Source organism: Cyprinus carpio, chromosome B11 (assembly GCF_018340385.1).
Source record: "Cyprinus carpio isolate SPL01 chromosome B11, ASM1834038v1, whole genome shotgun sequence".
In the NCBI taxonomy this organism is placed as follows: Eukaryota; Metazoa; Chordata; class Actinopteri; order Cypriniformes; family Cyprinidae; genus Cyprinus; species Cyprinus carpio.
Window position 1 is genome coordinate 9,420,182 of NC_056607.1, and position 21,788 is coordinate 9,441,969.

The following is a 21,788-nucleotide window of genomic DNA, read 5'->3' on the forward strand; positions in this document are numbered from 1 at the left end:
GCACTGGCTACCTATTAAGTTCCGTATCAGTTACAAAATATTATTACTTACTTATAAGGCCCTTAATGGCTTAGCTCCTGCGTACCTAACTAGTCTTCTACCACGCTACAAACCCATCACGCTCCCTAAGGTCACAAAACGCTGGACTTTTGATAGTACCTAGGATAGCAAAGTCCACTAAAGGAGGTAGAGGTTTTTCGCATTTGGCTCCCAAACTCTGGAATAGTCTTCCTGATAATGTTCGGGGCTCAGACACACTCTTTCTGTTTAAATCTAGATTAAAAACACACCTCTTTGGCCAAGCATTCAAATAATGCATCTCATAATTTTGGACTGCAGTTATATCTGATCAAATGTGCATTATTATTCTTTAGCTTGGGTTAAACGAATTAATTTTACTTGGCTGGAACAGCAGCTACGCTAATTATGTCTCTATTTGTTTCTCTGTTTTGCCACGGGATTTACATCCCCGTGGTAACTAGGATTTACACAAGCTCCAGTCTGGATCCAGAACACCTGAGAAGAGATGATGCCAGCCCCTCAGAGGACCTCAGATGATGCTAACCCAGAGACAACATACAGAACTACCACATTTTGCTATAAGTCTGATTGCATAATTGCTGTTAATAGTGTTAATCGTCTGTTTGTTTACGTCTTTTTTATTGATTTTTCTGAACATTTCTGCTATATGCACATGAACTGACAGTCACCACTGATAAGCTACTACTAAATATTGTAGAAACTTAATTTTCTGTAAAGTTGCTTTGTAATGATTTGTATCGTAAAAAGCGCTATACAAATAAACTTGAATTGAATTGAATTGAATAGATATAGAAATATTTACTAGCATAACATATTCTTCAGCAGACTTTTTTCACTATAATGTCCTGCTTAAAGGCACAACAACATGAAATAACTGATTTATCAGATTGTCAAATCATGTCATTAATTTGACTGAATCAACTTGACTTTATTTGATTACACCAATAAACATAAGTTTGTTGTTGAACATTTGTTACATATTTTGTGTGCTTGTTCAAGAGCTGTCTAGTGTCCAGATGAGTCTTTCTTGAACAAGCCCAAAAAGAAATCTGAATAAACAAGTTGTTAGCATTCTTTCACTTCTCTCAGACCTGCCTAGTCACATTCATTTAATGCTTTTGTCTTATTCAAAGAGCTCATTTGATGCTTTTAACATAACAATGTGCCTTAAATAGACTGCAATATATAATTGTTTACAAATCTACATTATTCAGCAACTATAACACTATATCTTAACATTTAGAGCATACAAATTTTAACAGATGGATTATATTGCTACTACAAAAATACATTTAAACTCAAATTGCTTTTTGGTGCAGTCAGGAGGCATTTGACCTGAGTTTATGAACAGTGAAGTCACTAAGCGCCCCCTGAAGACAGTATTGTATGATACAATCCAACATCAGCACTGGAAAGCTTGATATTTGTAATATTTTTTTCCCAAATGAAACAGTTTATTGAACCTTTAAATAGTTTAGGTAAAAATGGCTTGTATGGCTCATATATGATATAAGAGAATATAGAGCTCATACTTAAAAAAAAAAAAAAAAAAACTAAATTTTGAGGCCCAAACTGAGCAAAAATGTGCACTTTTGTAGAGTTGCTAATAGGCTATTTGTATGGCCAAAAAGTCTGATTAAATTATGATAGCTTAATGTAAATCTGTGAGCTCTTTTTAACAGTATACTGTAGCAGACAACTTAAACATAAAAATGCATATGAATATAAAAATCCACATGAATATCAGTTGAGACTCTATGTCTCCTAATAAAACATCTTAGTAAGCTGATATTTTAATGCTTTTATGATCAAAGCTCTGTAGTTTCAAAACATATAATGCAATGCAATACAATGATGATTGAGTGATGAACAAATAAACAATCCTTGATGGTTTTAACATGATTTTTTAAATAAATGTATGGATAAACAAGTAAACCTAAGTTGCTTCACTCCTGTAAGTGATCATCTTGAAATATTTCTAACAATACAAAAGTTATTCTTACATTTATTTTATAAACATTTCACAGCAAAAAGACTGTACCACAACCTGAAAGGGGGACATTTTTATAATTAGACTAAAAGGAGTTTTACTTGAAAAGATTTCATCATGTTAATAATTTAGAGGCCTTGTAATATTGCATATTAAATATGAAACAGTAGGTTCTGTAGGGTTAAGGAAGTCTGTTGTCTGTGAAAGCCTCCCTATTAAATCCAAGTCATTGGTCTAAATACTGGAATTCATGAATGGAATTTCAAGCAAGCAATTTCACGATGCACAGTAGTGTTGTAAAAAATAACTGACTTCGGTACCGGACTCGTCGGTACTGAAATTTAAAAAAATGTCAATTTCCTGCTAGAATTTGAGTGCTGCTGAGCGGATTCTTAAACACCACTGTGTGGCCATTGTGTTCATGGCATGTGGCATTGTATGCATTAATTAGGTCTTTGTCAGGCCAAGTTGTCAGTTATTCTGCTTAACTGTAATAATGAAAATCAGAATACATAGATGTGAGCACGTGATGTCAGCTCTCACTCACTGGATCTCAGATCAGTATTTGATCTGGAGGTCAGACTTCATCTGTGGAAATAACATGTTTCTATACTGTAAAGAACAGAAGTTCAAAAAGAGAAATTCAAAAGCTGTCTCCTCACTCTGATCCATTGACAGTAACAATCCAGTGTACTTTTTAACACTCATGTAAACCAGTATGGATGAGGTGATGTCAAGTTACACCAGCCGTATGTGACATATATTATTTTATTTATATTTATTTGAAGGATCTGCATCATACGCAACAACAACAAAAACTTTATGTTAAAGTTTGCAAATAATTCTTTACTCTTAATGTCCTTAAAATTACAATTATTCTTTCAGGTTCAATGTTGTTTATTAAATATTTATATACTGTGCATCACCACACATTTCAAGATGTCTTTTCAACAGCTTTAAAGTTGCAAAGACTAAAGTCTCAAACCCAAAGAGATATTCTTTATAAAAGTTAAGAGTCAACCACACCCACCTAAAACGACTCTTTCTAACATGCCCCCACATGTCTACATCATGATGTGGGAAGATTTGCATAACACCACCCAAATGTTTACGCAAAGAAAGAAGGCATAACTTTGATTCTCGCTGTTGCTGTCGGCGCCATGTTGTGGAGACGCTGTTTCGTTGTGAACGCTAAAATACTTAGTTTGGCCTTCCAAAAGAGTACACAACTAGAAATCAGTGGTTAAGTTGAATTTTCAAACCCTGTTCCAGAACAGTTCAACCCATATATTAAGTGTGCATCACATTTTATGGAGGACTGTTTCCTGATCCTGGGAGAGAAGACTACAATGCGGCTGTTCTGACTCATAGTCTGTAAGTATGTTTAAATATGTAAAGGATTTGTCACTGATGATTCAAATGTGAGTTTTGAGCAGTGTAGAGTAGCGCTTGTTGTTTGTTGTTTCTCCAATCACAAATGTAGACATGATTTTATGTTTACGCGGAGCGATGCAGCACAATGTGTAAAAACACAGTATAAGTCATTATAATCTGTAATTATGTCTCTACTGAATGCAACAAATGCCTCGATTGTAGTGGGTTTTATTGTTTTTGTCTTGTCGCACCGGTGTTCTGACCGGGACACACATCACAGTATGACAAGGGGCGTAACATTTCCGTCACACGCTTAAGGCATTCAGCCAATCACAAAGCACTGTATAGCTGGCCAATCAGAGCACACCTCTCTTTTCAGAAGGATGAGCTTTGTAAAAAATGAAGCGTTTCTGAAAGGCGGGGCATAGAGGAGAAACAGTTATGTACAGTATGTGGAAAATAATGTTTTTTAAACCGCAAAAACACATTTCATTACACCAAACACACAAAATAATGTTCTTTTTAGCAACACCATATGACCCCTTTTTAACTGTAATGTTCACTTCTGAAACCACAACATACACTACAACTGGTAAGTTCCTGATAACACATTTTTATTCCATTATTCTTAAACTGGACAAACAATTCCCTTCTGAAAAATGATTCCCGTTGCCATTTTTATTATATATATATATATATATATATATATATATATATATATATATATATATATATATATGTGTATATATATATATATATATATTTATTTTTTTGTTCTTTTTTCAACATAGGTGTTCAGTGGCAATGTAAAGAAAATCCCCGAAGGGTGGATTTATTGGTAACTTTTGTGCTCCGAGTGAAGACAGTGCTCTCCGTAGTGTTCCAACTCCCTCGTGCTCTCCTGGGTCTTGAGTGGTGGATCCCGTGCGGTGCTCTCCGGGTTGGGGCTGACGGTCACACGCTGCTCTCTGTGACAGAGGAGGAAAGAGTTAGGCTCTGTGTCGGGGGGACATTGCTCCCCATACTGCTTTCCTCCCCGGCTGAAGTAGATGTCTCTTCATGAGCTGCAGGTGCGGCCGCTCAGCCCGTGACGAGCTAGTGCCGGTGATTCCAATGTGTTGCCAGGGCGACGCTGACGAGCGCTCGGGACACACGTCACACTCCCCCCCCCTAAGCGTCGACCTGCGCCTGCGGAACAATGGGGAGATATGGGGAGGGTGGGGAGTGGAGCCTGACAGACCTGCGAAAGCTGCCCCTATCCTTGAGAGGCCGTCCGCGTTGGGGTTGGCTGTCCCCGCCCGGTGTTGTACGGTGAAGTGGAAGTCCTGGAGCGCAAGGAACCACCGGGTCACCCTGGGATTGGTGTCCTTTGCGCGGGCCATCCACTGTAGTGGCGCATGATCGGTCAGCAGGGTGAACCGGCGGCCGAGGAGGTAATAGCGAAGCTCCAGGACTGCCCACTTGACAGCCAACGCTTCCTTCTCCACGGCGGCATACCGTTGTTCGTCGGGGGTCAGCTTCCGGCTAATATAGATCACCGGGTGTTCCTCGCCGTCCTGGACCTGGGAGAGAACGGCTCCTAACCCCGGTGTCTGAGGCGTCGGTTTGCACCAGGAAGGGGCAGTTGAAATCGGGGGCTCGCAGGACTGGCTCCGTGGTGAGGGCTGACTTCACCTGCTGGAATGCCTCTTCCGCTTCCGGACTCCAGGCTACCTTCTCGGGTTGCCCCTTCCTGGTCAGATCTGTCAGGGAAGAGGCTAAGGAGGAGAAGTTAGGGATAAAACACCGGTAGTATCCCGCCAACCCCAAAAAGGCTCGTACCTGGGTCTTGGTAGTGGGCCGCGGTGCCGAGAGGATAGCTGTCACCTTATTTTCCTGGGGCCGGATGAGGCCGCGACCCACGCAGAAGCCCAGGTACTTGGCTTCGGAGAGAGCCAGGTGACATTTCCGGGGGTTGGCGGTGAGCCCCGCCCGGCGGAGTTCCAGTAGCACCCTCCGGAGCCGCTCTAAATGCTCCCCCCAGGTCTCGGAATGGATGACCACGTCGTCGATGTAGGCCGCGGCGTAGGCCATATGGGGCCTCAGCAGGACATCCATGAGCCTCTGGAAGGTGGCGGGTGCCCCGTGCAGGACGAAGGGAAGGACCCGGTATTGCCAGTGGCCACTGGGGGTTGAGAAGGCTGTCTTGGGCTTGGCATCCTTAGACAGAGGGACTTGCCAATAACCTTTGGTGAGGTCGAGAGTCGATATGAACCGGGCCCTTCCCAGTCTATCCAGGAGCTCATCGACTCGGGGCATGGGGTAGCCATCAAATTCAGAGACCTCATTTAGGCGGCGGAAGTCGTTGCAGAACCGGAGGGTGCCGTCGGGCTTCGGGACCATTACGATGGGGCTGGACCAGGGACTCCGCGAGGGCTCAATTACCCCCAACTTCAACATCTCCTGTACCTCTGTCTCGATGGCGTGTCGCCGAGCCTCCGGGACACGATAGGGTCGCTGCCGGACGATAACTCCTGGTGGTGTTCGGACTTCGTGCTGGATGACGGTCGTCCGCCCTGGCAGGGGGGGAGAACACATCCGAGAACTGACCGACCAGGTGCTGCAGTTCCGTCTTCTGGGCCGCGGAGAGATTGGGATCCATGTCTACAACCACGGGAGAGGTGGTGGTGAGGGCCGAGAGCTGGGGTCCGGTCCCCACCCAGCGCTTCAACAGATTTATATGATAGAGTTGCTCCTCTTTTCGGCGACCTGGTTGCCGCACTTTATAGGTGACGGGTCCTACCCGTTCGGTGACCGTGTATGGGCCCTGCCAGCGTGCCAGGAATTTACAGGCGGTGGGGACCAGAACCATGACGTAGTCTCCCGGCTGGAACTCCCGTGGTTGGGCGGCCCGATTGAAGAGGCGCTGCTGGTCTTGCTGGGCCTTGGACATGTGCTCCCGGACCAATGGCATGACCCTGTCGATCCGCTCTCTCATGGCCTTGATGTGCTCGAGGGTGGTCCGACCTACCGCCGGCTGTTGCTCCCAAGCTTCCCGGGCGACATCTAGAAGCCCTCGGGGTTGGCGGCCGAAGAAAAGAGCTCGAAGGGCGTGAAGCCGGTGGAAGCCTGGGGCACCTCCCGGATCCCGAACAGCACATACGGGATCATTTGGTCCCAGTCGCGTTGGTCCTCGGCCACGACTCGTCGCAGCATTTGCTTCAGGGTCTTGTTAAACCGTTCCACGAGCCCATCAGTTTGTGGATGGTATACGCTGGTCCGGATCTGCCGGACTTTGAGGAGCTTGCAGAGGTCAGCCATGATCCGGGACATGAAAGGAGTGCCCTGGTGGTCGGTCAAGATCTCCGCTGGTAGGCCAACCCGACTACTCAGTAGGAAGAGCTCCTGTGCGATGTTCTTTGCGGTGGCTTTGCGGAGGGGAATGGCCTCTGGGTAGCGGGTGGCATAATCCACGATAACTAGGATGTGTTCATGCCCCCGGGCGGACTTCGGCAGCGGCCCCACCAGGTCCATCCCGATGCGCTCGAAGGGCACCTCTATGATAGGCAGCGGGATCAGCGGGCTGGGGGGAGGAGTATGTGGCGATGTCCGTTGGCACGTCGGGCAAGCTTGGCAGTACCGCGCTTGACATCCCCCTCCAGTCCTGGCCAGTGGAAGCGATCCCGGATCCGTTGCGCGGTGTTTTGAGCGCCGAGGTGTCCAGCCATCGGGTGGGCATGGGCGAGTTCCAACACCGTCTGGACTTTGCTTCGCGGTACCACCAGCAACGTCTTTTCCTCCTCCCTTCGCTGCGCGACACAGTAAAGCAGGCCGTTTTGAACAACGAAATGGGGAGTGGGGTGGGGAGCCGGTTGTAAATTCTCTCCTTCTGCCACCCGCACTTGAGACCAGCAATGCTTGAGGCGTTCGTCCCCGCGCTGCTCGTTGGCGAGCGTTCCCCCTCCAGCTATCTGCTGGAAGACATCAAAGAACAGGTTAGAGTTTTGGGAGGGGGACTCACCTCCTCGCGGGCTGTCCGATGTCAGCAGCGCGCGGGGCGTCGTCGAGGGCGCCTTGCTGATCTCCGGCGTCGGCGGTCCCCGGCCCGGCTAGCAGGCTGTGTGCTGGAGGTGAGGAGCTGATCAAACCCCGGCCAATCCCGGCCGAGGAGAACGGGTACCGGTAGGTCCTTTAAGATTCCCACTTCGACGGGCCAGGAACCAGGTGTCGCGGTGATGGTTACTCGCCGTGCCGGTACATGCCTGGTATCCCCGTGCACACACGTTATCGCCAGCCGGGCTCTGGAACCGGTTCTGGGCGGAAGGACAGTTGGTTGTATCAGGCTTACCCCGCTGCCCGAGTCGAGGAGGGCGATGAACGGCCGGCCATTGATATGCACCTCGGCTCGTGGTGCCACCGGCGGCGGGTTGTGCACTGAACAGCCTGCTAGCCATATCCGTTCTGGGGAGCGCGGCGGCTCGGTGGGCATCGGTTCGTCCTGGGGGCCGGGAACCGCAGGCCTGCTCACGGGTCGCCGGGTGCCCTCCGGCGAGCGTCGCTCCTGGACCACCCTTCGGGGAAAAGGCGGCGTCCCCGCTCCCCTACCTCCCGGTGTTGGGCGGCCTCCGCCAGCTCAATGGCCTCCACGAGCTCGTCGAGATCGGTGGGATTCCTCATGCCAGCCGCCTGCCTCAACGCGCGGGGGAGGGCGCGGAGGAGTCGGTCGATCACCACACACGCTCAGCTACCTTGTGTGCGGAGGGAACCCCCTGTCAACAGCCAATGGTGGGCCAACCGGGTTAGTTCTGCCGCTTGGGCGCGAGCGGGCTGTCGAGCTCGATATGCCCAGTCGTGGAACTGCTGCGCCGCACAGATTGGGGAGAGGCCTACTCGGCTCAGGATTTCCTTTTTCACCTCTTCATAGTCCCGGCTTCTCTCTGCCGTCATGGTGAAATACGCCCGCTGCGCTTCCCCGGTCAGCAGCGGCGCGAGAAGTCTGGCCCACTCGTCCTCTGGCCACGCCTCCCGGATTGCGGTGGCCTCAAACATTTGCATGTACATCTCCACATCGTCGTGCGCCGTCATCCGCGGCATCAGCTGTATGGCTTGGACACGGGGGTCAGGCAGCGGCGTGCGGTGGGCGGCGGTACGGAGGGCGGCGAGCTCGCGTTCGGCGTCTCCTTGACGTGAGGCCATGTGCTCCATTATTTGCTGCTGGCGGATGCTCACCTCGGTGAGGTGTTTAAGCAGCTCTTCCATGCCGGGGGGAGGAGCGGCCGCCTGGGGAAACAGAGCAGAGGGAACAAAAAACCAATGTCAACAAACAAAAAAAAAACAAAAAAGAAAACCAAATGGGTGACGGTGACTTCCTCAGGGGTCGGTTGTCGGTGTTCACCTCACACTATGCCCGCATTCTCCACCAGTGTGGCGAGGTGAGGAACTACACGACAACCGATGGACAGAGAAAATCCCCGAAGGGTGGATTTATTGGTAACTTTGTGCTCCGAGTGAAGACAGTGCTCTCCGTAGTGTTCCAACTCCCTCGTGCTCTCTGGGTCTTGAGTGGTGGATCCCGTGCGGTGCTCTCCGGGTTGGGGCTGACGGTCACACGCTGCTCTCTGTGACAGAGGAGGAAAGAGTTAGGCTCTGTGTCGGGAGACATTGCTCACCATACTGCTTTCCTCCCCGGCTGAAGTAGACGTCTCTTCATGAGCTGCAGGTGCGGCCGCTCAGACCCGTGACGAGCTAGTGCCGGTGATTCCAATGTGTTGCCAGGGCGACGCTGACGAGCGCTCGGGACACACGTCACAATATATATATATGTATATATATATATATATATATATATGTATATATATATATATAAAGCACTTTTGTTTTTGCCCCCATTTTTCATGAGCTGAACTCAAAGATCTAAGACTTTTTCTATGTACACAAAAGGCCTATTTCTCTCAAATATTGTTCACAAATCTGTCTAAATCTGTGTTAGTGAGCACTTCTTCTTTGCCGAGATAATCCAGAAGACCCCGATGAGGACGAGCATGCATAAATAAATACATTTGAATCATTTGTAAATAGTGTGAATTATTCCCCACCCATGAATTACAATGTGAATTGTGTACAGGAATGTTATGTGATCTTTTTATCCTCAAGCTTCTCCACTGCAGGCAATAAGCCAAATAAGTTTAATCTTTAATAGCATTAAGAATACCTGACAATATAGACAAACAAACTTGTGAAATATCATTATAGTACATAGCGTATGGTGTTATCAAAATGCAGTCACCAAACACTTTTATGAATACAAAAATTTAAGTCATGAATGAGTCTCATTGTTCATTCTGTTGGATATATACTGAGCTTAATGCTTTTCAATACAGAATTTATAATGCAAGCTAGAATTAAACATATAATGAAGTCACTCGTTTTCTAGGTCAAAAAAATAATTTTTTTCATGCATTCAGTTCAGTAGCCTGTGATATATTGTTGTAAATATTTCTTTTTTGTAAAAAATATTTTTGTAGTTCAGGAGCTAAATGTGTAAATGTTTAGCTTCTTATCTGATTTATACATGTATGAAAAGAAGCCATAAAGAGCAATATTTGATTCTTTGCAAAATTAGATTAATAGAAACTGAAGTTTCCAGTCAAGGAATTAATATATTGGTGAGTATCTGTGCATTTACAATTTTATATACATACATAAAATTATATGCATATATAAAATTTATTGATTATTGATTATGTTATTTAGAGTTGTTCTGGATCTGCAGAAATGTATTCTCTTATCACTTCTGTACCAGAAACATCTCAGCCCATATCTGGAGGTAAAGAACATCATTCTCAGGGAATGATCTCAGATCAATTAAAAGCATATTTGCTTACAGATGTCACAGTGTGAGTTAAAAGTTAGAAATACTGTGCAGTGATCGCGGTGTCTGATACCATTTCCTCTTTAAGGTCTTCAGCAGATCAGCATTATTAACCACATCTTCTTTTAAAGGAACAGTTCAGGCCAGTAAAAAAAAAAAAAACTCACCATAAAGGTCTTACAACAAAATAATAATAATAATAATAATGGCAATAATAATAATAATACATTTTATTTGTAATGCGCCTTTCTCAAACTCAAAGCTCTACAACATGTACAAAACAAAATAACAAATCAAACCAAAAATACATAATATGAAATACAGAATTGCAATAATAAATCATAAATTAAAAACTTGACTAAAAAGATGCATCTTAAGAAGTTTCTTAAAACAATCCAATGAAGCAGTATTCCTAATACAGGTGCTTCTCAATGAATTAGAATGTAGTGAAAAAGTTCATTTATTTCAGTAATTCAACTCAGATTGTGAAACTTGTGTATTAAATAAATTCAATGCACACAGACTGAAGTAGTTTAAGTCTTTGGTTCTTTTAATTGTGATGATTTTGGCTCACATTTAACAAAAACCCACCAAATCACAATCTCAACAAATTAGAATACTTCATAAAACCAATAAAAAAAAAAAAAAAAAAACATTTTTGGTGAATTGTTGGCCTTCTGGAAAGTATGTTCATTTACTGTACATGTACTCAATACTTGTTAGGGGCTCCTTTTGCTTTAATTTTTTGCCTCAATTCAGCGTGGCATGGAGGTGATCAGTTTGTGGCACTGCTGAGGTGGTATGGAAGCCCAGGTTTCTTTGTCAGTGGCCTTCAGCTCATCTGAATTTTTTGGTCTCTTGTTTCTCATTTTCCTCTTGACAATACCCCGTAGATTCTCTATGGGGTTCAGGTCTGGTGAGTTTGCTGGCCAGTCAAGCACACCAACACCATGGTCATTTAACCAGCTTTTGGTGCTTTTGGCAGTGTGGGCAGGTGCCAAATCCTGCTGGAAAATGAAATCAGCATCTACAAAAAGCTGGTCAGCAGAAGGAAGGAGTGCTCCAATTTCTTGGTAAACGGGTGCAGTGACTTTGGTTTCCAAAAAACACAATGGACCAACACCAGCTGATGACATTGCACCCCAAATCATCACAGACTGTGGAAACTTAACACTGGACTACAAGCAACTTGGGCTATGAGCTTCTCCACCCTTCCTCCAGACTCTATGACCTTGGTTTCCAAATAAAATACAAAACTTGCTCTCATCTGAAAAGAGGACTTTGGACCACTGGGCAATAGTTCAGTTCTTCTTCTCCTTAGCCCTGGTAAGACGCCTCTGACGTTGTCTGTGGTTCAGGAGTGGCTTAACAAGAGGAATACGACAACTGTATCCAAATTCCTTGACACATCTGTGTGTGGTGGCTCTTGGTGCCTTGAGCCCAGCCTCAGTCAATTCCTTGTGAAGTTCACTCAAATTCTTGAATCGATTTTGCTTGACAATCCTCATAAGGCTGCCTCATAAGGTTCTCTCGGCTGGTTGTGCATCTTTTTTTCTCCACACTTTTTCCTTGCACTCAACTGTCTGTTAACATGCTTGGATACAGCACTCTGTGAACAGCCAGCTTCTTTGGCAATGAATGTTTGTGGCTCCTTGTGAACAGTGTCAATGATTGTCTTCTGGACAACTGTCCGATCAGCAGTCTTCCCCATGATTGTGTAGCCTAGTGAACCAATCTGAGAGACCATTTTGAAGGCTCAGGAAATCTTAGCAGGTGTTTTGAATTGATTAGTTGATTGGCATGTCACCATATTTTAATTTGTTGAGATAGTGAATTGGTGGGTTTTTGTTAAATGTGAGCCAAATCATCACAATTAAAAGAACCAAAGACTTAAACTACTTCAGTCTGTGTGCATTGAATTTATTTAATACCCGAGTTTCACAATTTGAGTTGAATTACTGAAATGAACTTTTTCACGACATTCTAATTTATTGAGAAGCACCTGCAAATGCAGGTTATGTGCTCCATAACTTAGGCGCATTATAGGAGAAGGCCCATCCCCCCATGGTTTTTAATTTACAATGAGGCTGATAAAGAGAGAGACAACCAGCAGAGCGGAGAGAGCAAGAGGGAGTGGAAAGAGTAACCCAGTCACGAATGTAATCTGGAGCCAACTCATGCACTGCTTTATAGGTTAAAATCTGAATTTTAAAATCAATACGTGATTGAACCGGGATCCAATGAAGTTGCTGGAGTACTGGGGTAATGTGACATGAGCATGTGTAAGTCAAAACACAATGAGCTGAGTTTAGTATATATTGCAACCTCTTAACAGAACTTGCTGGTAAACCCGCAAAGAGACAATTGCAATAATCGAGCCATGATGTGATGAAGGCATGAATAAGCCTCTCAGCAGGCCTAGACAGAAAGGGTCTAATGTGAGTATGTTATGAAGATGAATGTTTTTAAAAGAGAATTAAATATAAATTAAACACCTGGGCAGAAGGAGATATTTGGGTATTGTCAACTGAAAGTTTAAAATTACTGCACTTATTAACCTTAGATGGAGTCCCAATTAATACAATTTCAGTTTTAGAACAATTTAGCTTAAGAAAGTTGTTTCATCCATGCCTTGATTTCCAGCAAACAGGCAGAGAGAGTTGAAAAGGAAAAAGTGGAATCAGGCTGAGTGTTGTCCATGTAACAATGATAGTCCAGGCCATACTTCTAAATAATCTCCCCAAGAGGCATCATATAAACACTAAATAAAACAGGACCCAGAGCTGACCCCTGAGGGACACCCTGACACAAGGGCACAGTCTGAGATCTATTAGTACCTAGGTAAACAAACTGATAGTGATCTGAAAAGTAAGATTTAAACCAGTACAACAACACGCTCAAGGACTTTTGTCAGAAATGGTTCATTTGAAATTGGCCGATAATTGGACATCTCAGCAATATCACACCCAGGCTCTTTAAGAACGGGTGTAACCCTACAATGAGTGAGGCATTGACAATAGCAGTGATGTGGTGTACAATAACAGACAAACAGTTTTTCAACACAGTAGTAGGGAAAGAGATCGAGTATACAAGTAGAGTTCATTGACAAAACAAGGTCAGAAATGAAATCAGAATCAACAGCAGTGAAACTATAGAAATAAAAATCAGGGAAATTTGGAGGATGCAACTCAGCAAATTCAGAAGCATGATCACAGGCAATAGAATTATAGATGAAAACTTGTTACACTGCTCAATGGAACAGTTAATGTTACTAGCAAGTTTAATAAGATTGTTGACAGTTCTAAACATAACTCTGGGATTAGAGATGTCACTACTTATAATTGTAGAATAATATGTCAGATTTTTTAAAAACAGCATTATATTGGTCAACAAAGGCCACAACCAGAAAGATACCAATAGTATGACTAGAATGGTCAAGAATGGTCCTAGAAACAGATAACACGTTCTTTCACAGTCTGCAAAGAAGGAGGAATGAAATTGAATGTGAGGAGCTTGTGGTCACTTATACATACATCAGACTTGCATTAAGACTTAAGCTCTATATTCCAAGTATGATTATACGGAGATCTTCCTGTTTGTCATAATGCATTTTGCAAATGCTCTCATTCAGTCATGGTGTCTGGTATCAAGACATGCATTGATCGTGTTTGCTGTCACTGTCATCAGATCCCACAGACACTCACTCTTTCATTATGTCTGAAAATTCAATATACCAGCCATCAGGTAATGAAATGTTTCTCTAATTAAAGTGGTCATATTATGAGGAATCAAATCTTTGTTCTGTTCACATAAGAGTTGTTAATATAGGCCTACTATGACAACAAACTGTGGTTTCACAACTCAAAACTTCCTCTGTTTTCCAAAAACTATTTTTTGGTGTCTACATTTAGAAGATGAGATACTTAGTCTCCCAATCATTCTGAGCTAATGTGGTGGAAGTTGGACAAATATTAAATTCATCACAACACTGACGCACAGAATGATTCAGTTCGATTATTCTGCTGTGTCAAAGCTAAAAATACATTAAAGTTTTATGACAAAAAGATTGTTCATCAAGGTCAACGCGTTTAAATTATGTTTTATTAACAAGGTTCGGGAGGAGCTCGTCAGATACCATGCCTAATTAGCACAGATGGAGCACACTTAAGTTAATCAACACTATGGTATAAATACAGCTGACTTACCTCTATCCATTGACAGTTTTTTAGCATCCCCCATCCCACCCCATCCCTGAGATCGGAGCCCTTGGACAGCACGCCAAATATGCATTATAATACTTCAGCTAATGAACTCGTGAATGCCTTTGCATTGCATTACAGATGTTTTGGTCAACAAACAGAAACAGGGTAATGCAGAGGTTTGTACACTGTCACACACCAAACATACATAACTGTCCATCATGAACAGAATACAAACACATTTACTTGTGTCTTAATAATCTTTCTTCTTCCTTAAGATTGTTTATCACCTGTACTCCATGATCCCTGACAAACCAGTTCACTCAAATGCAGAAGATCACGTGTACAGTTTGGTGAAGATGCACTGATGAATCTCATGTCTGTGTTCATTATGTATAGCGACTGTAAATAAAGTGTCTTTACTTTCAGACAAAGGCAGAAGGTGTTTATTTTTTTTATTATTCAGTGTTTGGTGTGGAATATACTGTGACTTCATTGAATATCCAGAGCATCTTCTCTGGCAATCCCACTAGTACAGTACCACTAGTGTAGCTTGGGCATTCAATGAGACCTGAACTAAAATTTTGATGATAAATGAAAATGTTTTACTTCTTTTCTGATGAAATTGAACCATCTGAACATTTGAACCAAATCTTTTTTTCTTATTAGTTTTCTGTATTTATTTTTTTTTTAAAATGCTTAAATCAGTTTTTCAAGGTCCATCATGTGATGTTAACTTCTCTTCCCACAAAACCCAGCCAATTACGTCAGAGATTTGTTTTGTTAGTAATTCTGAATGGTCTGTACTCTGTATGTTTTAAGAATCATCCCCAAAGCTAAAGTAGAATTTAAACATTTATCTTTTAAAATGGATTTTATTTTAAATGTTTCAGGCCTCTAAAGCTATTATATCAGATATTATTGTTCATGCTCTGTGATGCACATATATTGTATGTAAATGTACACTACTTCCTAATTCACCCATTGTGTAAGACTCATTCTGTCCATTTTCTACATTTACATTTATGCATTTAGCAGACGCTTTTATCCAGGCTAACATTTTTTACCTAACATGTTCCCTGGAAATCAAACCCACAACCTTTTGCGCTGCTAACGCAATGCGCTACCACTGAGCCACAGGAACACCTCTCTGTAATTGAGTTGTTCCTCATAGTTTTTCTACTCTTTGTGGAGGTTCAGTCTTACAGTAAGTGATCTCTGCTGTTTATTTTCTTCTTAAATAATGTCCACATTTATAGGTAAAGTTTTATTGTCTAAAATATTTCAGCATGTCTTATTGTTATGTGCAAAGTTTTAATAGAACTGATAATAGAAACACATGAACTACCACTTGACATTCATTTTACTATTACTGTAGTAAGCCAAATTTATTTTTATTTTATCATATTGCATGACAAATGATAAAAATGAAACACAGTAGTGTGTAGCAGACAGTAAGGGCTAAAAGGACAATAAATATGGACAATAAATACTGACAATAATACTACAAGGGACACACTAAAAACACAAGTGACAGTTAAATAAATAGGTATTATACAGTATACAGAAAGTGTAGCGGCAGTGCGATATGACTGATTTGTAAGTGAATAAACACATGTACAGTAATTACTAATATTAAGTAAATAATAATACATAAAGTATTGCACATACGGTCTGTAATAGAAAATTATGAGGCCATCGTTACATCTTTTGTCGGTACTGTAGGTCGGTCGTGGTCTGTAGTGCACTATTAAAATGATGATGGTCACAGTCCTTTTAGTGGCACTAAAAAACATTTTTCAGTTTTCTCTGAAACAAATAAACATAACTGTGCCAACATTTTGTTATGCTGGTTCATGCACATATTACAACAATGATGCTAAGGTTATCACTTTTAAAAATAATGTAACACCTACACTAAACCTGACTGTTACCTGACAGATACTTTTAAAGAAAGAAAAGTGAGATGAATTTGTATGTACAGATCCATTTTTTTTTTTTTTTAGTTTTGTAAAAATGTAGAAAAAAGGTAACACTTTGTTTTAAGGTGTCCTTGTTACACGTTACATGTACTTACTATTATAATAACAATAAATTATGCATAATTACATGCAAGTAACCCTAAGCCAAACCCTAATCCTAAACCTAACCATATAGTAAGTACTAATAGTATAATATTACTCTGTACTTAAATGTATATCAAGGACAACTTAAAATAAAGTGTAACCAAAAAAAAAAGTAAAAAAAAAATAAATAATAATAATAATATCTTTAGAAAAAAAAATCTAAGGGACCTGGGTTGGACGGTGACAGCTGGTTATTTATTACACTCTCAATAACACATCTGTAGAAACCAGTGAGGATGGAGAGGGTATGCCTGCTCTTGTTAGCTTCTTTAGAAAATACATGTGCTGTTGGGCTATTTTATATAAATTTAATCAATAATAATCAAATTATTATTTAAGACATTTATTAAAATTAATTACTTGCATATTAATATATTTTATATTTATTAAAAAATATAACATTGAATTCAATAAGGTTAACTTGTCTTTCTTTTTAAGATCATTAATTGTACAGGTATTTGTGCTACATTTGTGCAGCATGCTAATATGTAATTTTGAATTTTGAACCAGTGGGTACAAAAATGGTACATGCCCTGATCTGCCCTACGACACAGTGCACAGCTTTAAGTGTGGTCTATAAGTACACTTTTATCTACATAAACGAAACTGCACAATATATTAAAACATTTCCTGTGGTCTAATGTAAGTAGTAAGTAGACTGCACCAAACGTCAATATTTGATTTATGGCTTTGACCTTTTGAGGGTTTCCCCAGCAGCGGCAGCATCGGATTGCATACACTTAGATAAATACGGGCCCCTCGAATTTCTGAGCAAATCAGAAAAAGAGCTGTGAAAAATACATAGACATGGACTTCTTATACTCACCTAAAACCCCCGAGAAGGAATTGGACAAAGAGATGATGGAAAGGCTGCCTTTGGCGCCAAGAAAGCCGTACAACAGTAATTTGTCCTTGGCGAGATTTCTCTGTGAAAATACGGACAGCGTGCGAGATGAATTAATCAAGAACAAGAGAATGTGAGCTCATATCATAATATGAGTGTACTTACCCTCAAATATAATCTGCTGACTGTATAAATCGTTCCACAGCGATATAATAAAAGTTTTAAATAAAAATCCTAAAAAGTTAATGGAAATAAAACAACCAATAAAGAAACTGTATAATGAAGATTTTAAATAAAAATTCTAATAATAAAGTCTGAGTGGGTTTTGGGGAACTGGTGATATTTTGGCATGCCCCGACATTGGTGTTTTTTCAGTATCTTAAAACATATTAATGGTTAAAATCTGAATATACTGTATTCATCATGAACGGGGCTAAAAAAATATGTGAGCAGCATGAATGTACATGTCTGTGATTTTGAGAAAGCAGCATTTATGAGTAGTTTTGTTTAAAATGTGTTTAAAATGTGTTTTATAAGCTCAATAAACATATGTTGAATACATGATTAAAATGTATGATAAATGATTTGGTTTGGTTTAGTAACATGCTGTCATATATAATTATATTTTATTTATTTTAGCATTCTTTAAAATAGAGATAAGTCTCTTTTTAACTTGATATGTTCATGTATATGTGTGCTTGTTTATATGATTTATCAGAATACAAATTTGTATAGTGGCATGGATATTACACTGATTTAACAAGGTTAATGTGGTTTATGATAAAATTTCTTGAGTAGTCTTAATTCAGATCGCTTAAAAACTAAATTTAATTAAAAATGTACATGCATGCAGAATTTTATTGTGTGGTGGTAGGTGTACCAGCTTTTGAAAAAGATCAATTATACTACATGATCTTTAGAATGTTTACTAGGATTGTAGGTTTAGGGGATGATACTGTATAAAAATCATTAATATGATGTAAATATGAATATAAAAGGTTCTAAATATAATGTAGAAAATGTGTTGTGACAATTAATGTGAACTGAATTGAATTGAATTGTGCCTTTGGAAAGTCTGTATAAAACATGTCAATGACGTGTCCGGGGTCCCCAATAGCACATATCGGTCGGCCTCTTCAATTATATATTTTTCCCGATCCTGGTAAAATGTACATTTTTATATTTTTAGTGACTACTAAAACTACTGTAAAACTACTAATAAAACTACTACTAAAACTACTGTTTGTTTTATATTGTGTGTGAACGCATATTTTTTTTATTTTCATTTAAAAGAAGAAAATAAGACATGGAGACGATTGAATGTGTACACACATGCACACACAGAGACAGAGACAGAGAGAGGGGGATGAAAAGAGAGACATGAATGCAACGGAATACCCGAGCATGTGGTCCACAGATGCGTCTCATAAGTGAGTCCAGCTCAGTGAAGATCAGCTGTGAGACCCCAGCAGGTTTTACATTGGATCAGTGGTATTTCATCACAAACAGAGAGGAGAAGAATATAAAAGTCGATTCATCATGTGAGCTGGTGCTGAAGTGCTCAGATGGGCAGCTGTAAAACCACCGACCTCATACGTCATCAGCCCGGAGCTAAGTGATTATTACATTTTGAATATGGATATTTTTCTTACAAAAACACATTGATTCACTACAGGCCTTTGTTCACCCCCTGAAGCCATGTGAGACACTTTTTATTATGGATGGATGCGCTTTGTTTCACTTCTTTTGGACTGAAGCACTGCAACACCCGCTGACTGCCATTAAACAGCTTGAAAGATCAAAGGCAATTTTTAATATAACTCTGACTGGATTTGCCTGAAAGAAGAAAGTCATATACACCTAGGATGCCTTGACGGTGAGTAATTTATGGTCTAATTTTCATTTTTAGGATGAACTTACCCTTTAAGCTTTTTGCAATAGTCCAGAGTGAGTTTTTTATTGATTAATACACTCATGTGAACCAGTATAGAGATGATGTCAAGTTATAACATCACTATGTTAAATATGGTATTTTGTATTTGAATGACATGTACCTTTAGCAAACAATCCTTTCTTTAAAGTTCGCAAATAATGTAAAATGACTTCCTGTAATTCTGATAAATTTTCTCTGCAGTTTAAACATCAAATACCACTGAACAAACTATTACTGCAGCCATGAAAACCTGTGAGTAATTGAGTTTATAAATCAGTTATTCTTACTCCATTGCATGTACTCAAAATGACAATCAAGCTTTCAAGCTCATGACTACTTGTTAAAGATTTACTTTTTGCATTTCATTACATTTTTCAATTTCACAATGTCTTTTTTAAGTATAAACTATCCTCTCCACTTCTGAAACAACAGTAAAATTGGTTACTAATAACACAGAAACATAAACATTAGTACATTAGTTACTAATACAGTAACATCATTTCTGGTTATGGTAGTTTAATTCTGAGTTATTTTTGTATTACTAGACGTTCAATCCAAGACGAACCTTTCAACCAGCAAAGCAAAAAAAAATAAAAAAAATAAAACATGAGTAAGTTCATCCACTCTTCCTCAATGTAAAAGTCACTGTGTAAAATTATTATGCTGGATTCAAAAGTCAGCTTGGATTAAAAAACAGCTAGGATCTAATTTCAAAATTTATTGGTAAGTAATCTGTAGCACAGAGAATTTAACAATGACGTGGTTCTGATTAAGCTACTTTTGTTAATATGGTAAAGGGACGTTTACACATAACATGTTTTTCCATTGCGATACTTCTCTATTGTTTTATATGTAAATGCACTAGACTAATGTGTTTGACCATTGCACTTGGGTCTCGCATCTTTTGCAGTGTCTTGCGTATGACACTGTGTTATAAAAACACAGTGCTCAATTTAAAATTCAATTTTTAAAAAACATGTCTAGAGTTTTTCAAAGTAAAACATGTTCTGTGTGAACGGCTCCTAACAGCTACATTAACTATATTGTACATAACTGCATATTTCACTGTGTATTTTCTGGTTATTTTAGATAATTTCAAGTTTGAGAAATGATTCCTGATTACTGATGATGATAATGACTATTGCAATATGTTATTTTTTAATAGTAGAGCTATCTAAGAATCAGAATCAGAAAGAGCTTTATTGCCAAGTATGCTTGCGCATACAATGAAATTGTTTTAGTGACATAAGCTTCCAGTACACAGAGACAACAACACACAGACAAAAAAAAAAAAAAAATTAGCAAATAAATTAATTGTATAAACAGTTGTGCTATAGATGATAATGGAATAGAATTGAGTAAGATGCAGGGATGTACTAGGATGGAGGGGTAACAAATAAATATAAGGATATTGCACATTTTTATTGCATAAGTGGGGAACATTTAACTGTTCCTGAAGACTGGTGCACATCATCCTCACTGATTTGAAGTGCAGGAGGGGGTGAGAGGGGGATTGCAGGAGGTGTTAACGGTTGTGTAGGGAGATGGTCAGAATGGGTGTGGGGGGTTTCAAATCTACAATAAAACTCATTCACGTCTTTAGCAAGTCGTTGATTTGCCTCAGTGCAGGGGGATGGTGTCTTGTAGTTAGTGATGGCTCTCAGTACTTCCACACTGAAGTTGAGTCGTTGGAAGTAAACTGGTCCTCCAACTTTTTGGCATAGGTCCTTCTAGCCAGTCTGAGTTTTGCTGTAAACCATGGCTTATCATTGTTGAATGTTCAATAAGTTCTGGTAGGAATGCATATATTCTCACAAAAAGTAATATAGGATGTCACAGTCTCTGTGAGTTCGTCCAGATCGGTGGTAGCAGCTTCAAAAACACTCCAATCAGTGAGGTCAAAACAAGCTTGTAAATCCTGCTCTGTTGGTCCATCTCTTCACAGTCTTTACTACAGGTTTAGCAGATTTAAGTTTCTTCTTGTAGGTCAGTATAAGAAAGCTGCTCATGGAACAGAGGGATATGCATCCTTTATTATGGTGTAACAGTGATCTAGTATGTTACTGTCTCTGGTGGGACATGTAACATGCTGTCTGTATTTTGGCAGTTCAGGGGAGAGATTGGCTTTATTAAAGTCCCCAAGAATGATTAAAAGTACGGGTGTTGTTGTTCTGTCTCTGTGATCTGATCAGCAAGTTTCTGTAAAGCCAGGTTTACGTGCGCTTGCAGAGGGATGTAAACACTCACCAGAATGAATGAGTGAAACTCCCGCGGCGAATAGAACAGCTTGCATTTAACAAAGAGAACTTCTAGATCTGAACAGCACATCTTCTTTAACACAGTTACATCTGTACACCACCATTCATTGATGTAAAAGCATTTACCGCCGCCACGCGATTTTCCTGTGTAGTCTGCATCGCGATCTGCTCT

At 40.7% G+C, this 21,788-nt stretch overlaps 1 long non-coding RNA gene across 1 annotated transcript; it reads left to right on the forward strand.

Moving 5' to 3' along the window:
- Window positions 1-13,940: 13,940 nt before the first annotated feature.
- On the forward strand, window positions 13,941-15,141 carry LOC122138821. Its single transcript, XR_006155816.1, has 3 exons — window positions 13,941-14,000; window positions 14,597-14,634; window positions 14,734-15,141. It is a non-coding gene; the product is annotated as an uncharacterized LOC122138821 (long non-coding RNA).
- Window positions 15,142-21,788: the final 6,647 nt, after the last annotated feature.